Genomic DNA, 21497 nt, shown 5'->3' with positions numbered 1-21497 from the left:
GAGACCAAGGGACCATTGTGACACTGTGGGGCCCTGTGAGACCAAGGGACCATTGTGACACTGTGAGGCCCTGTGAGACCAAGGGACCATTGTGACACTGTGGAGCCCTGTGAGACCAAGGGACCATTTTGGCAATGTGATGCCTCATGGTGTCATGGAGACCACTTTGACATTGCTGGGCCTCATGGAACCAAGGGGACTGTACTGACGCTGTGTGACTCCATGGAATGTAGGGATCATCGTGACATTGAGAGGCCCCATCAGACCAAGGGTCCATTGTGACACCACCGGGCCTCGTGGAACCATGGAGACCATTATGACACTTTGTGGTGTCATGGAACCAGGCAGCCATTGTGACACTGTGGGACTCCATGGAACCAAAGGTTCACTGTGACATTGCAAGGCCTCGTGGAACCATGAAAAGACAATTAAGACACTTTACAGCCTCATGGCACCAAAGGGCTATTGTGACACTGAGGGGCCCATGGAATCACAGAGACCATTGACACTCAGGGGACTCATGGAGACCATTGTGACACTATGAGGCCCCATGGAATAAGCAAAGCATCGTGAGACTGTGAAGCCTCATGGAACCAGTGAGACCATTGTGACCCTGGGAGGAGCATTGTGATATTGTGGGGCCGCGTGAAACCAAGACGCCTTTGTGACACTGCAGGGCTGCATGGAACCAAAGATCCATTGTGACACTGCATGGTCTCATGTCATCAGTGGTCCATTGTGACACTGGGCAACCAAAGGAGACCATTGTGACACTGCAGGGCTGCATGGAACCAAAGCTCCAGGGCGACACAGAGTGGCCTCCTGTCATCAATGGTCCATTGTGACACTGTGGAGCCAGAGGAGACCATTGTGACACAGCAAAGCCCCAGGGTCCAAAGGTCCATTGAGACATTGCAGACTTCATGGAACAGAGGAGTCACATGACATTGTGGGGCCTGGGGAACCACGGAGACCATTGTGACACTGCAAGGGCTCATGGAATCCTTGGGACCATTGTGACACTGCAAGGGCTCATGGAATCCTTGGGACCATTGTGACACTGCGGGGCCTTATGATACCTGGGGGCCACTGTGACATTTTGGGACCCCATTGAACCTGGGGGCCAGTGACACTGCAGGTCTTCTTGCAATCAAGGGGCCATTGTGACACTGCTGGAACCCAGGGAATCAAGTCACCATTATGACACTGCGGGGCCCCATGGATCCAAGGAACCATTGTGACAATATGGAGCCCCATAAAACCAAGGGAAAACAGAACAAGTCTGGCTGCTTTGGCTTCCCATGGACTGCCTGACTGGTCCAAGTGACCTTTGCATGTTGAGGGTCACTTCTCATCTGCTGCTGAAACACTGAGGCCATGTGCTTTCCTTCCCAATGGAAAAGAACTATCCTTCTGCTCCAGGTGCCCATGGCCAGAATTGGGATTTCACCTCCAAAGTTCCTTATATCCAGAGATTGTTCCCATAGGCATATTGCCAGGATAAGTCTGGCTGGCAGTAGTTTCACAAGGGTCACCTCTCATCCGTCTCCAAAACATTGGGAAAGGCTCCATGCTCTCCTTCCCATGGGAAAGAACTGTCCTGCTTCTCCAGGTGCCTATGGTCGAGACTGGGTTTCCACCTGCAAATTCCCTAAATCCAAAATCTGCAATTACTGACAAGTCTAGCTGGCCTTGGCCTACTGCGGCTTTCACCTGCCTTCCAAATCTTGGGGCTCTGTGCTTTCCTTCCTATGGAAAGAACTATCCTTCTCAGCCAGGTGCCCATGGGCACAATTGGGATTTCACCTCCAGCATTGCCTGTTGTGATAGACTGGAGGAGATTGTTGGCTCTAAACACGTTGTATGTGGGGGAGGAAGGGGCAGGTCCAGCCTTGCCCTGCCCTGTAAGCCCAGCCCTGCCCTGCCCTGCGACCCCAATCCCCCCAGGGACCTCCAGTGGGTTTACAGTTTCTACCTGACCTGCGGCACACTGAATCCCCAGCACTGCCGTTCAACTCTGGGCACTGGGGCCCTCTTGGCTCTACTCAGTGCTGCTGCTGTACTCGGGGCACCCTAAACCCCGCTAGGGACCCGTGTCCCCGCACTCCAGGGATTGTGTGCGACTCACACTGCCCCGATCCTCCACGCACCTGGGGCTCCGTTTGGGGTTTGCGTGCTAACTCACAAATTCACCTGCCACCTTTACTCGAGTTTGGTGCACAGGGAAAACACCAGCCAGATATCTGCAAGAGGTCAGGAATTACACAAATTTTTACAGGCAAAGTACAAAAAACCAAGAAACTTTGGAAGAGGATTTCATGCAACATCCAATTACAAAGAAAACACTTATCATAGCAATAACTTCATTAACTTAGTTCATTTGACGTAGAAATCTATGAACACGTAAGCTGTTGAGGTACCCAAAAATGTTCCATATAAAGAGCATTAGAAGGAGAAGAAAGAGAGAGAGACAGACAGAAGCTCTATAGAAAGACACACATATGACTAACAGCTCCTAGGGTTCCAGTGTGTGTGAGACACAAACCCCAGGAGAAGGCAGAGTCCATACCAGGGGCTGACCTTGCACTCCATGTTTTTAAGCCTCCAGGCCTTTGTGGGCCTCCCCCGAGGTGGGATTTCTGATCACACAGGCAATCAGGGCTGGGTTAGCACTGTACCCACTGTGTGACTGATTGACAGCTCATCCCATGGTGTCTCAGGACATTGATCTCATCCATCCTCTGATAGTGACTATGGTGACACTGGGGAACCTCATGGAACCATGGGTCAGTTGTGACCAGGTGTGTCCAAGGACACCATGGTGACATCAGGGAATCTCGTGGGAACAAGTGGCCATTGTGATGCTGTGGATGCCCATGAAACCAAGGGAACATGGAACAGGCTGATGCCTTCAGTTTTAGCTGTCATATTTCCAGATTCTCTACTGCATTAGTCTGTAACTCTGGACTTCATACACAGTGTTAGCAAGTTCTCTTCACAGTGTAGTCAGACAAAACAATCCTTTTCCAGCCCCAGAACCGGACATTGTTGCAGCTTCAGGCACAAAATGTGCAAATAACAGCAAATTGAGGAGAGCAAACCGGGAGGATGGGACTGCATAATCTGAGGCTGTAACTGGACAACTAACCCCAATATTTAAATGGACCAAACCTTATAAAAGTGTGAAAACTCCTGACCAGTCATCCATTTTGAGTGTAGCCTCAACTGGGCTCTTGTCCTGCTCAAGGTGAATCCTTTGAAGGCCTTTTAATAAATCCCAGCAAGAGGAAGAAGCCATGAGAAAGCTGACAACTCTTTGTGAGAACCGAGTTGTGGAGCAGTGAAAAACAACTTGTTTTTCCTGAGAAAGAGCTCTAGGACTGTGGAAAACAACCTACTTTCCCTGAAAAAGAGCTTTAAGACTGTGATAAACACCTGCCACCCGTATAAACTGTATTTTCCCTCTTAGACAGAAAAATGAAAAGTATCTCTCACAAACAACTTTTCCTGCACATACACACCAGGGGTTTGAGTGACCAATCAATACTGGGAAACAACTTGTTGCTGACCAACTGGGGATAGACAGGGGATGTTCTTAAAAAACCCTACGAAAAGGCCTATAAAAAGACTGTATAAAAATAGCACAGGATCGATCCTTTCTTTTTGCACCATAAAACGTGTCCTGCATCCCTCTATATCGGGCGCTGTTGCAGTGCCCTTTTATTTCATAGCTTTTTGGATGGTCTGTTCCAGTTCACCCCCTGTATGTTGTCTTTCCCCAAAGTGGATTATTCCCAGGTTATATCCCTCCCCTTTTACCCTTCAATCATTATAATCCCCACCTTGTATTCCAGTGCCTTCCCTATCCATCCCTGTAAACTCTGCCCCTGTTCTGGACCCTTCCCTGTCAGTCTCCTGTAAACCCCTCCCCTGCAGGTTCCGCCCCTTGGGAATTCCCCTCATGGATGATGCCCCATTGGCCCATGTGACCTGCCCTCTCCACCCCCTTATCCCATTGGTCCCTGAGATGTATTCCCCTCCTTTTGCTCCTCCCTCCCTGATTCCCTATTGGCTCAGCGATCATGCCCACCCACAGTTCTAGTGCTCTATAAAATCCTGAGCACACTGGTGCTTGAGGCTCTTTGGTGCCTGTTCCCTCTGATAAGTAAAGCTTCCTCAGAATCTCACACCAAAGGTCTCCCTCTCCTCTTTAGTCTGCTCCCTGACGCTGACACCATTCCAGCTGTGGAGCAGGTGGCTCCAAGGTTCAGCTCTCCCTGTTTCAGGGGAAGCTGTTCCCCACTCATGGCACGCAGCACTCCTGAGCCAGTTGTGTAGTCCATCGCGGTGTAAGTCCGGGGCTCCTGCTGGGCTGAGTCTGCCCTCAGGCAGGGCTCAGCTCCCCCACAGCATCTCGGTGTCACCTGTGAGCCCTGAGGAGAAGACACCTCTGTGCCCTCTGCTCAGAATTTCACTGCCAGGACAGCAGGAATGCAACCCAAACCTGCCTTCAATCTGCTGGGGTGGGCAACTCCTGCACCAGCGGCTTTCTGGCCATTCTGCTGCTCATGGCCAAGACATTTTCCCTGCCCCTCTGCCAGGGGAATGCCCTGTGCCAGTTCTGCAGTGAGGCTTCCTTGGGGCGATGCTGGCACCAGTGGTTCCTTCAGTATTGGAACTGGAGTCAGCGAACATGACTGGTGAGCTCTCAGGATGGCCGGGGACAACTGATCCACCTGGCCCACCCCAAAATTCACCCAAGTCCTGCTTGAGCCGATGGACCCAGCGGCCAAGAACGACCCAAGAGCCAGGTAGAACCACTCACCCTTTTCCAGGACACTGCAGTGGCTCTACCCCACCGTGGCCAGGCATTACAGGTGACCGTGTAGGGCCCCTCACCCAGGAAACCCCAGAGCCCCACAGTGCCCCGTAGACAGGTAGACCCAGCAGCCCCATCCCGCCAGGAAACCAAATTTCAAGACCAATAAATAATTTCAACATACTTTTGACATAGGAAGATTTTTTTTGGCATTTAAATTCTTTTGAGTAAATCAAGAATTTTGGGGGTGTAATATTCTATTTGCAGGGTTGCCCAACGAAGGCAGGAATGATGCATTTAACTCCATGTTCTCAGAAGGCTAATTTATTACTTTATAATACTATCTTATAATAAAGTATGCTATACTATACTATACTATACTATACTATACTATACTGAAGAACAGAGAAAGGATTCTTAGTGAATGTTCAAAAGATAATAATGAAAACTCGTGACTCTTTCCAGAGTCTCGACACAGCTTGGCCATAATTGGCCAATGAGTCAAAATAACTCACACCAGAATCCAATCAAGCAATCACCTGTGGGTAAACAATCTCCAAACACATTCTGCACATGAGCACAACACAGGAAAAGCAAATGAGATAAGAATTGTTTTCCTTTTTCTCTGAGGCTTCTCAGCTTCCCAGGAGAAAAATCCTGGGCAAAGGGCTTTTTTCAGAGAATGTGAATGCCACAGTGTTAGAGATGAGTAATGAGATGGTTGGCTCTCCCAATTAAAGGGTGAACATGATAAGTATGTTAAGAGAAGTTGTACAGATGTATAGTTATGTTACTGCAATGTGTCCCCCCCACCTAGCATTGTTATCCCGGGCTGATATTGGTAGTCCGGGCATTTGGGGAGGGGCAGATTGTTCCTAAGAGGCACGGCCTAGCAACACCTGCCCTCCAATGCAGTTCCACGAAAGCAGTCTACACCAATGGACAGTGACCAAGAGTCAACAGACAGCCTTTGGAAGGAACTAGGGCTGCCTGTTGCAACAGCAAGGATATAAAAGGGAGAGCAGCCATTGTGTGGATGAGCCAGCCACGTGGTTACCAGCCACCAAGTGGGGGAGGCTCCCAGCGCTGTAACTTTTTCCTTATTTAGTCCTTTTGTTGTAAGTTTTATTAAGTTTTTAATAGACCTTTCAAATTATTGACAAGTAAATGGTGATTTCTCACGGGGAGAAAAAGTTGTAAAAGAAAGTTTCTTTGAAATTACTTCTTTTTCTTTTAAACCCAGGTCATTCCTACCATGCTGACAGTGAACCACTGCCTTTCTCACCACTTGGACATCCACCCCCCCCATCAACCCACTCCCCCTGGACTCTGCACAACTCCCAACACACCATTTGTCTAGGGGAAGGCACAGACTGTGTAAAGGTAGCAAAGCCCAGACCTGGCCTGACTTCCCTGGACCACTGGAAAGGAGGAAATCCAGTTCCATGGACACACATGGACACAGAGCAAAGCTTTGCTCAAAGGATTTATTGATTCTTGATGATTGATTCTTCAGGGGAAATGGCCCAGGGCTCAAAGAGTTCAGGGGTTTTCTCCAGTGATGATCATCTCCTCATGCCACTGGAGAGGAAAAAGTACACTGGTCCTTCACACCCTAAAAGACAAACCCCAGAACGTGACCTCTGGAGCCCACTGGGACATGGATGGGCTTTGTCTCCAGCCCTGTCCCTGCAGGCACGGCTCACCTAGGCATCCAGAGAGGCAGCTAGGCGCTTCTGCCGCAGGAGAGCCCGCAGCTCTTCAGCCACAGGGGGCTGGGGAAAAGGCAGCGTTAGAGACACACTGGGGGCAGCGGCCTGCACTGGGAGGCAGGGGAGAGCAGGGGGGACTTGGGGAAGGGGCTGTGGCAGCAATGGGGTGCAGGAGCTGCTGTGCTGCTGCCCAGAAGCATTGGGCTCCTGGCCAAGAACCACAGCTGGGGCAGGGGCTGCGTCCTGGCTCATCCAGGGGGTCCTGGGGTGACAGGGGTGGAATGCAGCAGGGCCCTGGGCAAAGGCTTCCCTGGGGAGGAGCCCTGGGGCAGGGCATTGTCTGGGCTGTCAGGAGGGGTGCACTGGGCTGTGCTGGGACACACTGGGATGGCCTGGGCTGTGGTGGCCATGCAATGGGAGGGTCTGGCACCGGCAGAACTCATGGTACCCACCAGAGGTGTCTCCAGGACCGCGACATTGTCTAAATCCAACTGCAGAGAGACCAGGAGACCTCGCTGGTCACTGGGATGTCCCCGGTGCCAGCAAGGGATGGGGGGACAGCACTGCCCCCCAATTCCCTGAGGGGATGTCCTCCAATGCCAGCAGCCCACTCACCTCCTGCAGATCATCTTGGGTTCCTTACAGGAGTGCCTGGAAAGGAGAACAAAGGCTGGGTCCGGACTGGACCTTGTGGGGCTGGGGTGGGAAATGGGTGCAGGGAGCAGGGTGCAGGCAGAGGGATGGGAATTCAGGGCCTCCAAAAAGATCTGTTTGAGGTCGGGGGAGACCCAAAAACATTGAGAGTCCAGGGGACAGGGCTGGGGGTGTGGAAGGAGCAGCGTGTGAGGTACAGGGGAGGAGAAAGGAATTGAGGTGTAGGGACATGGGAGTGCGAGGGAGGGGCTTGGTGGGGACAGGAGAATGAGGACAGGTGGGGACAAAACCAACAGGACTGGGAGATGGTGTGGGATTGGGGGGTGAGTCAGGGAATTGTACAGGGGGACCCCTCTGCAGTGGCCAGGAAGAAAGGCAAAGGATTGAGGGGGGACATGGAAAGAAAGGCCTCAGGAATGGTCAGTGGGAGGGCAGCTGGGGACCCTGAATGGGACACAGAGGAGGGACCAAAAGGGTGGGATGGGAGGCCAGAAAGGGCAGGCTGTGGGGACAGCGTTTGGCTGGTGCCTTACCTTGGCCTGTGGATGGAGGAGGATGGAGAAGAGCAGGGCCACGCTGAGCACAGCCACCTTCATCTTCCTCTTGCTCTGGGCAGTGCTGCCTGAGGCTGCAGCAGGTGAGGAGCACCTTTATCCCTGTCGGGACTCCTCCTCGCACCCTCCCTGCCAGCCCCCAGGCCAAAGCCCGGCTTGGCACAGCCCCCAGCCCTGGCCACAAGCCCAGCCCTGGCACAGAGTCCATCCCACCCCACCTGTGGCACAGATCCAGCCCCCTTGCTCGGCATCCCTCCAGCTTCCTGCACGGGGCAGCTGCCCCTGGAAGGGCCCAGGCACCTGGGGGGCCAAGGGGGGCAGGCAGGGAGTCAAAGGCACCTGGGGACCCTGTGGGGACAACCCCCAGTCCAACACAATCCATCCTCCAACAGCCCCCAGGGCCAGATCCCCCATCTCCTGCTGCCCCTCCCCTCCCAGAGCTTTCCCTGGGGGACACCCCAGAGCTGAGCCCGGCCCCAAACCAAACACGTGGGAGAACAAGGGGAACAAGGGACATGTGATCAGATGGCTGATTGGCATCTCAGGCACTGCAGACACTGGGGAGCACTGGGCAATGCTGATCACCTGCAGACAAGGCTGAGGGCTGGGGAATGGCTCAGCAGTGACAATTCCCACATCCACACAACCCGATACCCCTTTCCCCGCAGATGCCAAACCCGACCAAGGTCCATGCCCGGAGCACTCTCCAGAGGAGAATATGCCCTGCCCTGCCCCTCATGCTGTCACACCTGCAGCCACGGAGCCCTCCCAGAGCACCTGGGTCATGGCCCTGGCTCTGGGCCCAGGCCAGCACTGGCCCCGAGCAGGATGTGCCCATCCCAGGCACATGGGGAAGTGGGCGCCTGTCCCCAGGCAGCCACTCGGAGCTAATTGGGGTAACAGAGGTGCTCTGAGAGGAGGAGGGGTGTTGGTGCCCTGCCAGCATCTCTGACAAGCCCTGTTTACCCAGGGCCTGAGGCACCAGGAGGACATTCAGACATCTTGGGCTTCCAGGAAGGAAAATCCACGGTGAAGTGGTTCTGAAGAGCTGTATATTGCTGTGATTCCTGTTTGACATTCCAGGGCATTAGTGAAAGGTTCTGCACATCTCTTTCCCCAGGGACAATGTGGATCCATCAGAGAAGTCTTATGACTCAGCTGGGAAAACATTTCAGGCCACTGCCCTGACTGTTTGCTCTGGAACTCACCCAAGGAGGCGCAGGGCCCAAGGGGGAAGATTTTCCTAGGGGGTTTTGCTGCTTTGTGCCCTTGGAGAAGACACCAGAGTGTCCTCATGGGGGATTCTTGACCAGATGGACAAGAGCTGTGACATCATTGGTGGGTGGGGTCACCTTGGAGAGAAATTGAGGAAGTGTCTGCAGGGCCCTAAATAGTGAATGAATGGATGAAGGAGATTCTCACTGTCCTGACTCACTATCCAGCAAAACCACATCCAAGGGAAGAGGCCTGGTGGAATCAGGGGGGAAGCAGACCTTGTTGAGCCTGGTGCACACTGGGCAGTGTGGGGTGATCCCCTGCTGGTGTCCCAGCTCTCAGTGCAATACCACCGCTCTGATGGACTGGATCCTTAAGAAACAAAAGAAGTGATCAAGCTCAGGGGAGGAGGGGATCGTGTCGCACTTCTCTTGTCTGGGAGTTTCTCTCCGAGGGGGACATTCCATGAGAATTGGGATGCGGTAAAGGACAGGGCTGAGGGCAGCTGCTCCCTCTCTCTCTGGGCTTCGGAGGAGGACGCTGGGAGCTGCTGCTTGGAAAAAGGAATTGGTTGCTGCGGGTGGCCAGAGCAGCTTCCCCAGGCAGGTGCTGTCAGGTGCCTGCAGCACCGAAAGCGTCTCCACTTGGGGCTGCCTTGACAACTCCCCCAGCCCAGCAGACGCCTGAGCCCAGATGGTGCAATCAAAGCCTCAGCAGAGGGACGAGAGGACTCCTCGCAGAGCAGATCCAGCTGGGTTTACTAAGGGAAAATCCAAGGGTCCAGGGGAAGTGAGGGTGCAGAGGGAAACAGGAGCAAGCAGGAGCACAACATCTACTGAAGGGAACCAGAGGCGAAGAGCCAGGAGCAGGACTGGGGCCAGGGTATATAACTGGAGGAAGGCAGGAGGGGTCAGGGTACAAATGATCCAATGGAGAAGGGAGCCAGGGCTGGAGATAAGGTGGGGTGACACAGGATGCACCAATAGGGGAGCAGCAATTTTTTGGAAAAAGAAGACAAAACACAGCAATTTCCTGGTGCAAAGTCTGTCACCACCCAGACCTGGTATTTGATGGCACTGCCCATGCCCAGATCTGGACATTTCCCTGTGCCACCACAGCCCAAGTGCAGCAATTTGCTGGCAAAGAAAGCCAAACCAGGCAAATACCTGGTGCCTACACCAGCCCAATCTTGTGTTTGCTGACACCACCAGTGCCCAGATCTGGAATTTTTCAGATGCCTGCACAGCATAATTCCAGCAGTTTGCTGGCACAGAAAGTTAACATTTGACAATTTCTCAGTGTCAGCACATTCCCTTCCAAGATCTGGTGTGCGCTGGTGTTGAAGATTGCAATGCAAGATGTTTTCCATTACCATCTGTATGGCAGATTACCTTTGTCAAGTAGGCAGTTTGCTTTATCTCTCTCTTTGAGTGACCACATTCACACCTCCCTCGGGAGGGGACATCTGCTGATAACAGAGTATTGAATGTCACTGCATGACTGATAAGAACTATAACATCCCATTGTGAGATGTTCCGCCCAGAGGGAGGAGCCAAGCATTGCTACCCAGATATAATCCAGAGGTTTTTGAGACACTGGCACGGCTTTCTCCATGGGATTCCCCAGAGGAACAGCAGCTGTCTCTTCTACCACTGGGTCATCAGAGGAAGAATACATCCTTCTCTACAGATCCCCCCCGCTCCAGCAGAACCACATCTGATGCTTCAGGAGGGCGTCAGCCACATTTCCAATTGGACTGCCACCAACACCCTGACCCACAGGGTGTCAGGTTGGGTTCTGACTCTGTCAGTGTTGTTCTAGTGTACTGCATTGTTTATTTTGTCTTTTTTTTTTTTTTCCTATTAAAGAACTGTTATTTCCTGCTCCCATATTTTTGCCTGAGAGCCCCTTAATTTAAAATTGATAGCAATGCGGAGAGGTGGGGAGGGTTTACATTCTCCATTTCAGGGGAAGCTCTTGCCTTCTTTAGCAGACTCCTGTCTTTCCAAACCAAGACAGATTTTGGCGCCTAACGTGCGGCTGGAGGGCACAGAAACAAAAAAGGAATAACAGTTCTTGAGTAATCTAATTTTTGTGTGTAGCTATAGAAACCTCATTATGCAACGCCATGTGGTGCAGCTGGCCCTGGTTTGGGTGGCACGTGATCATGGCTGTATTTCTCCCATTTATAGGCCCTTATCTAAACATTGATCCTATAACCAAGGCTACTGTGTCTGTTATCCGGTTTGTTTTATGGGTGAAAAAGGTGAGGAATTAATGGATTTTTAACTTCCTCTGGAAAGCAGGCACACAGATTCACAGCTATCACACACTAACAGTATGTTTTTGAGGTTACTTTAATAATGGCACCTGCTATAAGGAAATGACACCAGGTGAAATCTTCTCCCAACCCTTTAGCCATCTCTTTGGGTCCGCCCCACCAGTTTTTGAAGGGTTCAGATCCACTCTAAATATTAATGATATCATACAGTGGCTGGTGTTGCTGATAGGCCTGCTCTATTTAGCATTTAGAGAGAAGGGGTGACTAACCTGGATAAGCACCCTGACACCAACCCCAGAATCTAATACGCCACCAGAGTCTAGGGATGCTGCTGCCCCAGAGCCTGACCCTGCCCCACATCCCACCCCAGATGTGAACTACCCAGATTGGCTGGGGGGTCTGGTGAAGGAGATACGTGAGATGGGCCGGATGCTGAAGGAATACACTTCCCCAGCTGGTGAGAAGCCCTCCCTCTGCCTTGAAGAGGGAAAGTCTAATAGTGCGGCAGCAGAACCCACAGATGTTACAACTGTCCAGGTTCCAGCTGAATTGCAAAGGCAGACACAGCCAGCAGCAGTTGCCCCTCTAGAAACAAAGAGATCTAAGACAAAAGCAGAGCACCCAGATAAAAGAAGGCCCTCACAACCCACAGGGGAGCCAGAGGTTGCGATCATCACCGAGTCCCTGACGTACAAAAGGCTCCGTAATCTGTGCAAAGACATTGTATGACAGGGACGTGAGGCTTATACAACCTGGCTACTTCGCATCTGAGATCTTATGAGTACAAGCGTCCAGCTGGATGATGGTGAGGCAAGGAATTTGGGACCCTTGACCCACGACTCAGGTATCAATCAGATTGTTGTAAAGGAGCCAGGGTCTCTTTCCCTCTGGGAGCGGCTTTTAATGAGTGTCAGAGAGAGGTTTGTCCACAGGGAGAGAATGCAGGACCAGCACCATAGAATGTGCTGGAAGACCCTTGAGGAAGGGATTCAACAGCTGAGAGAAGTGGCAGTATTGGAGGGACTCTTTGGGAGGGAAGGACAGCATAATAATGACCCCGACAAAGTCAGGTGCACAGGGCAAATGTTGTGGAGACTGGCAAACCTGGGACCATCCCAATACACCACCTTTATTGCAACAATTAATGCTGATAACAACCAAGAGACAGTGGGTTCTGTAGCTAACAAGCTTAAGAATTATGAAAATATGATCAATGGACTGATGCAGGCTCATGTCTCTGCTGTGATTAAGGATATCAAAGAGGAGATGAGGGAGGTGGTGAGGGAAGAGGTGAGGAGGAGCAATTCCCACATTGCACCGCTGTGAGTCACAGGCCCCAGAGTCAGAGCCCAACGTTCCCCAGCTAGAGAGAGGGGGGGTACACCCCACGGGCTGACCTGTGGTTTTTTCTGCATGACCATGGGGAAGACATGGGAAGGTGGGATGGAAAACGCACTTCTGTCCTGGCAGCACGGGTGCGTCAGCTCAAGGAGGGAAACACAAATCAAGGGAACTCCAGTAAAGTGAAGGTAGCCTCAACCTCCCATGACCGCGCTGCTGAGTATGATCTGTCAGATCCCCTGGAAGGTACCTCTACCATGAATACCCAGGGTTAGAGGGGTCCTGCCTCCAGCCAGTGAGAGGCACGGGAAAACCGGATTTTCTGGATGGTGTGGATCTGATGGCCAGGCACATCAGAACCACAAAAGTACAATGCTTTAGTTGATACTGGTGCACAGTGTACCCTAATACCATTGGGACATGTGGGGGCAGAACCTATTTCCATTGCCAGGGTGACGGGGGGATCACAGCAATTGACCCTGTTAGAAGCTGAGGTGAGCCTGACTGGGAAAGAGTGGATAAAACATCCTATTGTGACTGGCCCAGAGGCCCCGTGTATTCTGGGCATAGGTTTCCTCCTGAACGGCTATTACAAAGACCAAAGGGACTCAGATGGGCTTTTGGCATAGCTGCTGTGGAGGCAGAAAACACCAAGCAGTTGAACACTTTGCCTGGACTATCAGAAAACCCGTCTGCAGTAGGACTCCTGAAGGTGGAAGAGCAAAGACCACCAATTGCCACCTAGACAGTACATTGCCGGCAGTGCGATGATGATGAATCAAGATGCCATGATCCCCATCCACCAAATGATCCGTGAGCTGGAGAGCCAAGGGGTGGTCAGCAAGACCCACTCACCCTTCAACAGCCCCACTTGGCCTGTGCACAAGTCTGACAAAGAATGGAGATTGACAGTGGATTATCGTGGCTTGAATGAAGTGACTCCACCACTGAGCGCTGCTGTGCCGGATATGCTGGAACTCCAGTACAAGCTTGAGTCCAAGGCAGCAAAGTGCTTTGCCACCATTGACATTGCTAACACATTTTTCTCCATTCCTTTGGCAGCAGAATGCAGGCCTCAGTTTGCTTTCACCGTGAGGGGAGTGCAGTACACCTGGAACCGACTGCCCCAGGGGTGGAAGCACAGCCCCACCATCTGCCATGGACTGATCCAGGCTGCACTGGAAAAGGGTGAGGCTCCAGAGCACCTGCAGTACATCGATGACATCATTGTGTGGGGGAACACGGCAATGGAAGTATTTGAGAAAGGAGAGAGGATCATCAGGATTCCGCTAGAAGCCAGCTTTGCTATCAAGAAGGACAAAGTCAAGGGACGGGCCTGAGAGACCCAGTTCCTGGGAGTAAAGTGCCAAGACGGACTGCATCAGATTCCCACTGAGGTCATCAACAAAATCACCGCGATGTCTCCACCAACTAGCAAGATGGAAACACAAGCTTTCCTGGGTGCCATAGGTTTTGGAGAATGCACATTCCTGGATACAGTCAGATTGTGAGCCCTCTTTACCTGCAAGAGGAACGAGTTCCACTGGGGTCCTGAACAGCAACAAGCCTTTGCCCAGATCAAGCAGGAGATCGCTCATGTGATTGCCCTTGGCCCAGTCAGGACAGGAGCAGAGGTGAAGAACGTGCTCTACTCTGCAGCTGGGAACCATGGCTTGTCCTGGAGCCTTTGGCAGAAGGTGCCTGGGGAGACTCGAGGCCAACCACTGGGATTTTGGAGTCAAAGATACAGAGGGTCTGAAGCCAACTCCACTCCCACAGAGAAGGAAATCTTGGCTGCCTATGAAGGAGTCCAGGCTGCCTCAGAGGTGACTGGTACAGAAGCACAGCTCCTCCTGGCACCCTGACTACCGGGGCTGGGGTGGATGTTCAAAGGCGAGGTTCCTTCCACCCACCACGCCACTGACACGACATGGAGTAAATGAATTGCTGTTATCACACAGTGCTCCTGTGTTGGAAACCTGAATCGCCCTGGGATTCTGGAAATAATTACAAACTGGCCCAAAGGTGAGAACTTTTTTCTGACTGATGAAGAGGAATAGGGACCAGTGACACGTGCTGAAGAAGCTCCTCCCTAAAACCAACTGCCACAAGAGGAAACACGCTACGCTCTTTTCACTGATGGTTCCTGTCTCATCACAGAGATGAACCAGAAGTGGGAAGCAGCCGTATGGAGCCCCACCCGACAGGTTGCACAAGCTACCAAAGGAGAGGGTGGATCAAGTCAACTTGCAGAACTCAAAGCTGTTCAGCTGGCCCTGGACATTGCTGAGAGAGAGAAATGGCCAAAGCTCTACCTTTATACTGATCCATGGATGGTAGCCAATGCTCTTTGGGGCTGGCTGGAAAGGTGAAAAAAAGCCAACAGGCAGCCTAGGGGAAAACCCATCTGAGCTGCTGATGAGTGGAGAGACGTTGCCACTTGGTTAGAGAAGCTACCTGTGAAAGTCCACCATGTGGATGCTCATGTTCCCAAGAGTCGGGCTAATGAGGAACACCGAAACAACGAGCAGGTAAATCAGGCAGCAAAGATAGAGGTGTCAAAGATAGACTTAGATTGGCAACATAAGGGGGAGTTGTTCTTAGCTCAATGGGCCCATGATGCCTCAGGTCATCAGGGTAGAGATGCCACCTATAAGTGGGCACGAGACCAAGGGGTGGATCTAACCATGGACAGTATTTCTCAGGTTATCCATGACTGAGACGTGTGCTGCCATCAAGCAGGCCAAGCGAGTGAAGCTGCTCGGGTAAGGTGGGCGGTGGTCCAAGTACAAGTATGGGGAGGCCTGGCAGATTGATTCCATCACACTGCCCCAGACACGCAAGGGCAAGCGCTACATGCTGACCATGATGCAAGCCACCACTGGATGGTTGGAAACCTACCCTGTGCTTCACGCCACTGCCTGGAACACCATCCTGGGCCTGGAAAAGCAAATCCTGTGGAGACATGTCACCCCTGAGTGAATTGAGTCAGAAAATGAGACCCATTTCAAGAATGGCCTTATCAATGCTTGGGCCAGGGTACATGGTATTGAATATATCATATTCCTTATCATGCACCAGCTGCCGGGAAAGTTGAACAGTGTAACAGACTACTTCAAACAACCCTGAAGGCACTCGGGGGGGGACTTTTAGAAATTGGGAAATGAACTCAGCAAAAGCCAGCTGGACAGTCAACACCAGAAGCTCCATAAATTGAGCTGGTCCTGCCCAGTCTGAACCCCTGCACACAGTGGATGGAAATAAAGTCCCTGTTGTACACATGAAAGGTATTTTAGGAAGGACTGTTTGGATTGATCCCATCTCAGGCAAAGACAAAACCATCCATGGAATTGTTTTTGCTCAATGACCTGTTTACACTTGGTGGGTAATGCAGAAAGATGGAGAAAGCCATTGTGTACAACAGGGAGACCTAGTCTTAAGTGAGAACTGTGTGAAATTTTTTTGCTGTTGTTGTTGTTGTTGTATTTGTTTTTGTTTTTTTTTTTGTGGTGCAGATGGAAATAGAAAAAGGGGTGGATAATGTTGAAGATTGCATGCAAGATGTTTTCCATTACCATCTGTATGGCAGATTACCTTTGTCAAGTGGGCAGTTTGCTTTATCTCTCTCTTTGAGTGACCACATTCACACCTCCCTCGGGAGGGGACATCTGCTGATAACAGAGTATTGAATGTCACTGCATGACTGATAAGAACTATAACATCCCATTGTGAGATGTTCCGCCCAGAGGGAGGAGCCAAGCATTGCTACCCAGATATAATCCAGAGGTTTTTGAGACACCGGCACGGCTTTCTCCATGGGATTCCCCAGAGGAACAGCAGCTGTCTCTTCTACCACTGGGTCTTCAGAAGAAGAATACATCCTTCTCTACAGATCCCCCTTGCTCCAACAGAACCACAAATGATACTTCAGGAAGTCTGCAGCCACATTTTCAATTGGACTGTCACCAACACTGTGACCCACAGGGTGTCAGGTTGGGTTCTGACTCTGTCAGTGTTGTTCTAGTGTACTGCATTGTTTTATTTCATCCTTTAATTTTTTTCTTTTCCCCCTTAAAAAACTGTTATTTCCTGCTCCCATATTTTTGCCTGAGAGCCCCTGAATTTAAAATTGATAGCAATTCGGAGGAGTGGGGAGGGTTTACATTCTCCATTTCAGGGGAGGCTCTTGCCTTTCTTAGCAGACTCCTGTCTTTCCAAACCAAGTCACCAATGAACTCCTACCAAATTCGGTGAGACAAATTCCTTGGTAAAGGCCGCCTGGCTTATTGCTTGAAACCTGGCTCCCCGGTTGCAGACGGGGCAAAGAGCTCCGGAGTGGAGTGACCACCCACTCCGTTCTCGCCGTAAATGTGGCCCCAATTCAATGGCTCAAAATCCGGATTTTGTCCTTAGGGTGGCGGGGGTGGGTGGTCTGGGGGCTGCCAGTACGCCTGTCCAGGGTATCGGTGGGCACTCAGACTCAGATCCTAGCCTCCCACAAGACACTGAACCGTTTGTGCTTGGTGAGGGAAGCGGCAAAAAGGTGAGTGAAGGCACACCAGAGGCATTGCCGCTAGTGCCTGGGGAACACGGAGGGCAGTCACCGGATAACATGGTGAAGGTGACTGTTCCTGACAAAAATCCACCTTGTCCCTGTTGTGTGGTACCCGGGTAAACTCTGTGTTAAGCCTGATTGAACATCTAAAGGAGTCGCACTGGAAAAGGAGGGTTTGCTTTCGGTGTGCCAAGTGTGTAAAGGAAAATATTAACTGTCATAGTGTTATTTGTCATTTTGCAAAATGCAGAGGTCCAGAAACTGAAAGGGTTCCAGCTGGAGAGTGGATATGTGAAGTATGCGTCAGAGACTTCAGAACCAAAATTGGCCTGGGACAACACAAAAGATTGGCACACCCATTGATAAGAAACCAAGAAAGGATCATTGCTTCCCAACTGAAAGAACATCAAATCCAGGAGCCCACAAAAGATGCTGGACAAAAGAGGAGGAAGAACTGCTGATAAGACTGGAGGCACAGTTCAAGGGAAACAAAAACATTAATAAACCTATCGCCGAACACATAACAACAAAAACAGCTAAGCAAATTAGTTACAAAAGAAGATTGCTGCCTAGGAAACCAACAGATGGAGCTGACAGAGGACCTGAGGTGAGTCATCACACCAGGAGAGCAGCTGAGGGCATGGGAATGGAACCTGGGTTGAGTCAGCAATCCCAGGCAAGAACCGTGGACAATGGACCTGGGGAGAACCATCTGCCAGGGAGGCCAGCTGCCAGAGAGAAAACAATTGATAAATTAAGACGACACCCTGATAAGGACAACTGCCACCAGAAACCAGCAGAGGGCGGGGCAGCTGCAGGCTCATTACCAAAAGACAGTCAAGGAACACTTATCAGCTGGAGCAATTAACCACTTCCCCAGAGCATTCAAGCAATTGATGGACGGCCAGGAGATGCTGACAATGATTAATCAGGCAGTGCAGGACTGCTTTGGATGCCTAGAATCAATAAGCCACATAAGAACTGCTACACGTGGTAAAATGGGAAGGAGACCCAGGAGAAGCAACCAAGAAAGCCATTTCAGAAGTGGATGAAGGACGGAGCGATCAAAAAAGGTAATTATCTTTGCTTTCAGCATTTATTCCACCTTGACAGGGGGAAACTAGCAAAAATTATTTTGGATGACGTAGAGTGTTTGTCCTGGGATATATCATCCAGTGAAATTTACTCGGTATTTAAGGCCAGATGGGAAACACCTGGTACTTTTGCTGGCATCAGGGACTTTGAAATTAATGGGAAGGCAGACAACAGCGCCTTCAGAGACTTAATCACAGCCAAAGAAATTGAAAGAAATGTGCAGGAAATGAGCAAGGGCTCGACTCCAGGTCCAGATAGGGTTACTCTTGGGGACATCAAAAAGATGGATCCCAGGTATTCCTGGACGGCTGAGCTCTTCAACTTATGGTTAACATCTGGGGAGATCCCAGACATGGTGAGGGGGTGCAGAACTGTTTTGATTCCCAAATCTACAAAACTGGAACATTTAAAGGACATTAATAACTGGAGGCCTATCACAATCAATTCCATCTTGTTGAGACTGTTCTCCAGGATTGTAAAAGCAAGGCTGAGCAAAGCGTGCCCCCTCAACCCAAGGCAAAGAGGCTTTATTAGAGCAGCAGGATGCTCTGAAAACCTGAAACTCCTGCAAACTATACTTCAGACTGCCTAAAGTGAACACAGACCACTGGGTGTTGTATTTGTGGACATCGCCAAGGCTTTTGACACCATAAGCCACCATCACATCACACATGCTTTGCAGCTGAGGGGAGTGGATCCCCACATCATTGGCCTGATGAACAATATGTACAAAGACATCAATATGTATGTCACCACAAAAATGAACACACACACACAGACAAAATCCAGATCTGGGTTGGAGTAAAGCAGGGTGACCCGCTGTCACCCCTTTTATTTAACCTGGTAATGGACCCCCTGTTGTGCAAGCTGGAAGAGAGTGGTAAAGGATTCCACCGAGGACAGAGTAGTATAACAGCAGTGGCATTCGCCGACGATCTGGTCTTGTTGAGCGACTCCTGGGAAAACATGAAAACAAATATCAAGATATTAGAGACCTTCTGCGATTTCACCGTCTCAAAACACAAGGGGAAAAGTGCCACGGCTTCTACATCAAGCCCACAAAAGACACTTACACCTTCAATAACTGCACTGCATGGACCATCAACAGCGCACCCCTGAACATGATCAACCCCAGGGAATATAAGAAATACCTTGGCCTACACTTTGACCCCTAGACTGGGATAGCAAAAGCCAACCTCCCCACAAAACTAGAATTGTGGCTTGAATGAATTGATCAAGCTCCACTTAAACCTCTGCAAATACTTGATATCCTCAAAACATACACCATCCCTCGACTGACCTACCTGGCTGACCATTCACAAATGAAACAGGGGCCCTTGAAGCCCTTGACCAGAAGATCTGAACAGCGGTCAAGGACTGGCTGCAACTACCTCCGTGCACCTGCAGTGCCATCTTGTACTCAAGCACGAAGGACGGCGGTTTGGGCGTCACCAAGTTGGCGGGACTGATCCCCAGTGTACAGGCCCGGAGACTGCACTGGGTTGCACAGTCCTCGGATGAAACAATGAAGGAGTTCCTAGAGAAAGATCAAATGGAACAACTGTATAAGAAATTGTGGATTCAAGCTGGAGGGGAAAGCGAGAAGATAACCTCAATTTGGGAAGCACTACCGGTGAATGAACCACCCAACAGTGCAGACACAACCTCGGAGTGGGAAGCACCGACCCTTAAAACTAAATTTCCTAAACCTTGTGATTGGCGGAGAAAAGAATTCAAGAAATGGACCAAATTAGTATGCCAAGGCCGTGGAATTAAAAGCTTTGAAGGTGATAAAATTAGTAGTGATTGGCTCCAATACTATAGATGCATTCCTCACAGGAAACTCCTCACTACACTACAACTTAGGGCCAACTTCTACCCCACAAGAGAATTTCTCTCCTGGGGTAGAGAGGAAAATTACATCAAGGCCTGTAGGCACTGTGATGCGGACAACGAAACCTGCGCCCTAATCCTCGGCTACTGCCCAGAGATTCAGGACGCTCGAATCAAGAGGCACAATCATATCTGTGAAAGGCTTATTGAGGAGGCGAAGAAGAGGGACTGGGTAGTGTTCAAAGAACCACCCATAAGGGAAACCATCAAGAAGCTGTACAAACCAGATCTGATATCTGTTAAGGACGGACGTGCATTCATCGTGAAAGTGACAGTACGATATGAAGCCTCCAGAACATCTCTGGAAGAAGTGGCTGCAGAGAAAGTAAACGAGTGCAAACATTTGGAAACCAAGGTGCAAAGCCTCACCAATGCAAAGGACGTTGTTTCTATGGGCTTTCCCCTTGGAGCGCGGGGGAAATGGTACAAGGGGAACTTTGAACTTTTGAGTACACTTGGCCTCTCCAAATCGAGGCAAGCGATGGTTGCAAAGACTTTATCCACAGAAGCACTCCTGTCGTCTGTGGAGATTGTACATATGTTTACCAGTAGGGCCAGAAGATTACACGATTCAGGGTAGTGAATTTTTGCATTTTTTGTACTTTGTAATGTTTTGTAGATTTTTATTGCTGTTTTAATAGGTTGATTTTTGTATGCAATTTTTTTTTTTTTGTATCACTTTTACATTTTAATAAACTAGAGAGTAGCTAGGTTCATAAGGAAGCCACAAGCCAGTTAGGTAGCTCATAGTGAGTAGGGACAAAGACTTTAATTCATAACGCATCAATTACCACCCGATTCAGACCAATTTACTGTATTTGAAACAATTTACCGGATTTGTCCAAGGTGGATGGGCCACCTTTATTTAACCCGGAAAAGGAACATATATTATTTATATGTGTTTGAAAAATAGCCAAATGCCTCGTCATCTAATTAGTGACGTGCATGAATGGATGAATGGATTCCCACTGTCCCTACCTACTATCCAGCGAAACCACAGCAAAGGGAATGGGCTTGGCAGAATCAGCAGGGAAAGAAGACCCTGTTGAGCTTGACTCTAGTCTGGCACTGTGAAGAGACATGAGAGGTGTAGAATAAGTGGGAGGCCGGGCATGCGCTCGGCAGTGGGGGGTGACCCGCCCGGTGGCGTCCCGGCCGTTGGTGAAATACCACTACTCTGATTGTTTTTTCACTTACCTGGTGAGGCGGGGGGGCAAACCCTGAGGGGGGCTCTCGCTTTTGGCGCCCACCCCCAGGGTGGCTAATGGCCACTCTATTGGATAGTGAACCCCCATCTCCCAGTCGCTCTATCGACTGATCTGCCTGCAGGCACAGGAATGAGGCTGAGCACTCAGCCATCTCTTAGTGGGCAGCAGAG

This window comes from Melozone crissalis, unplaced genomic scaffold (genome assembly GCF_028551555.1).
Source record: "Melozone crissalis strain CALT ecotype California unplaced genomic scaffold, PUWL_Pcris_2 ptg000178l_1, whole genome shotgun sequence".
NCBI lineage: Eukaryota > Metazoa > Chordata > Aves > Passeriformes > Passerellidae > Melozone > Melozone crissalis.
The sequence above is the reverse complement of the archived record's forward strand: the minus strand, read 5'-3'. Positions refer to the sequence as shown.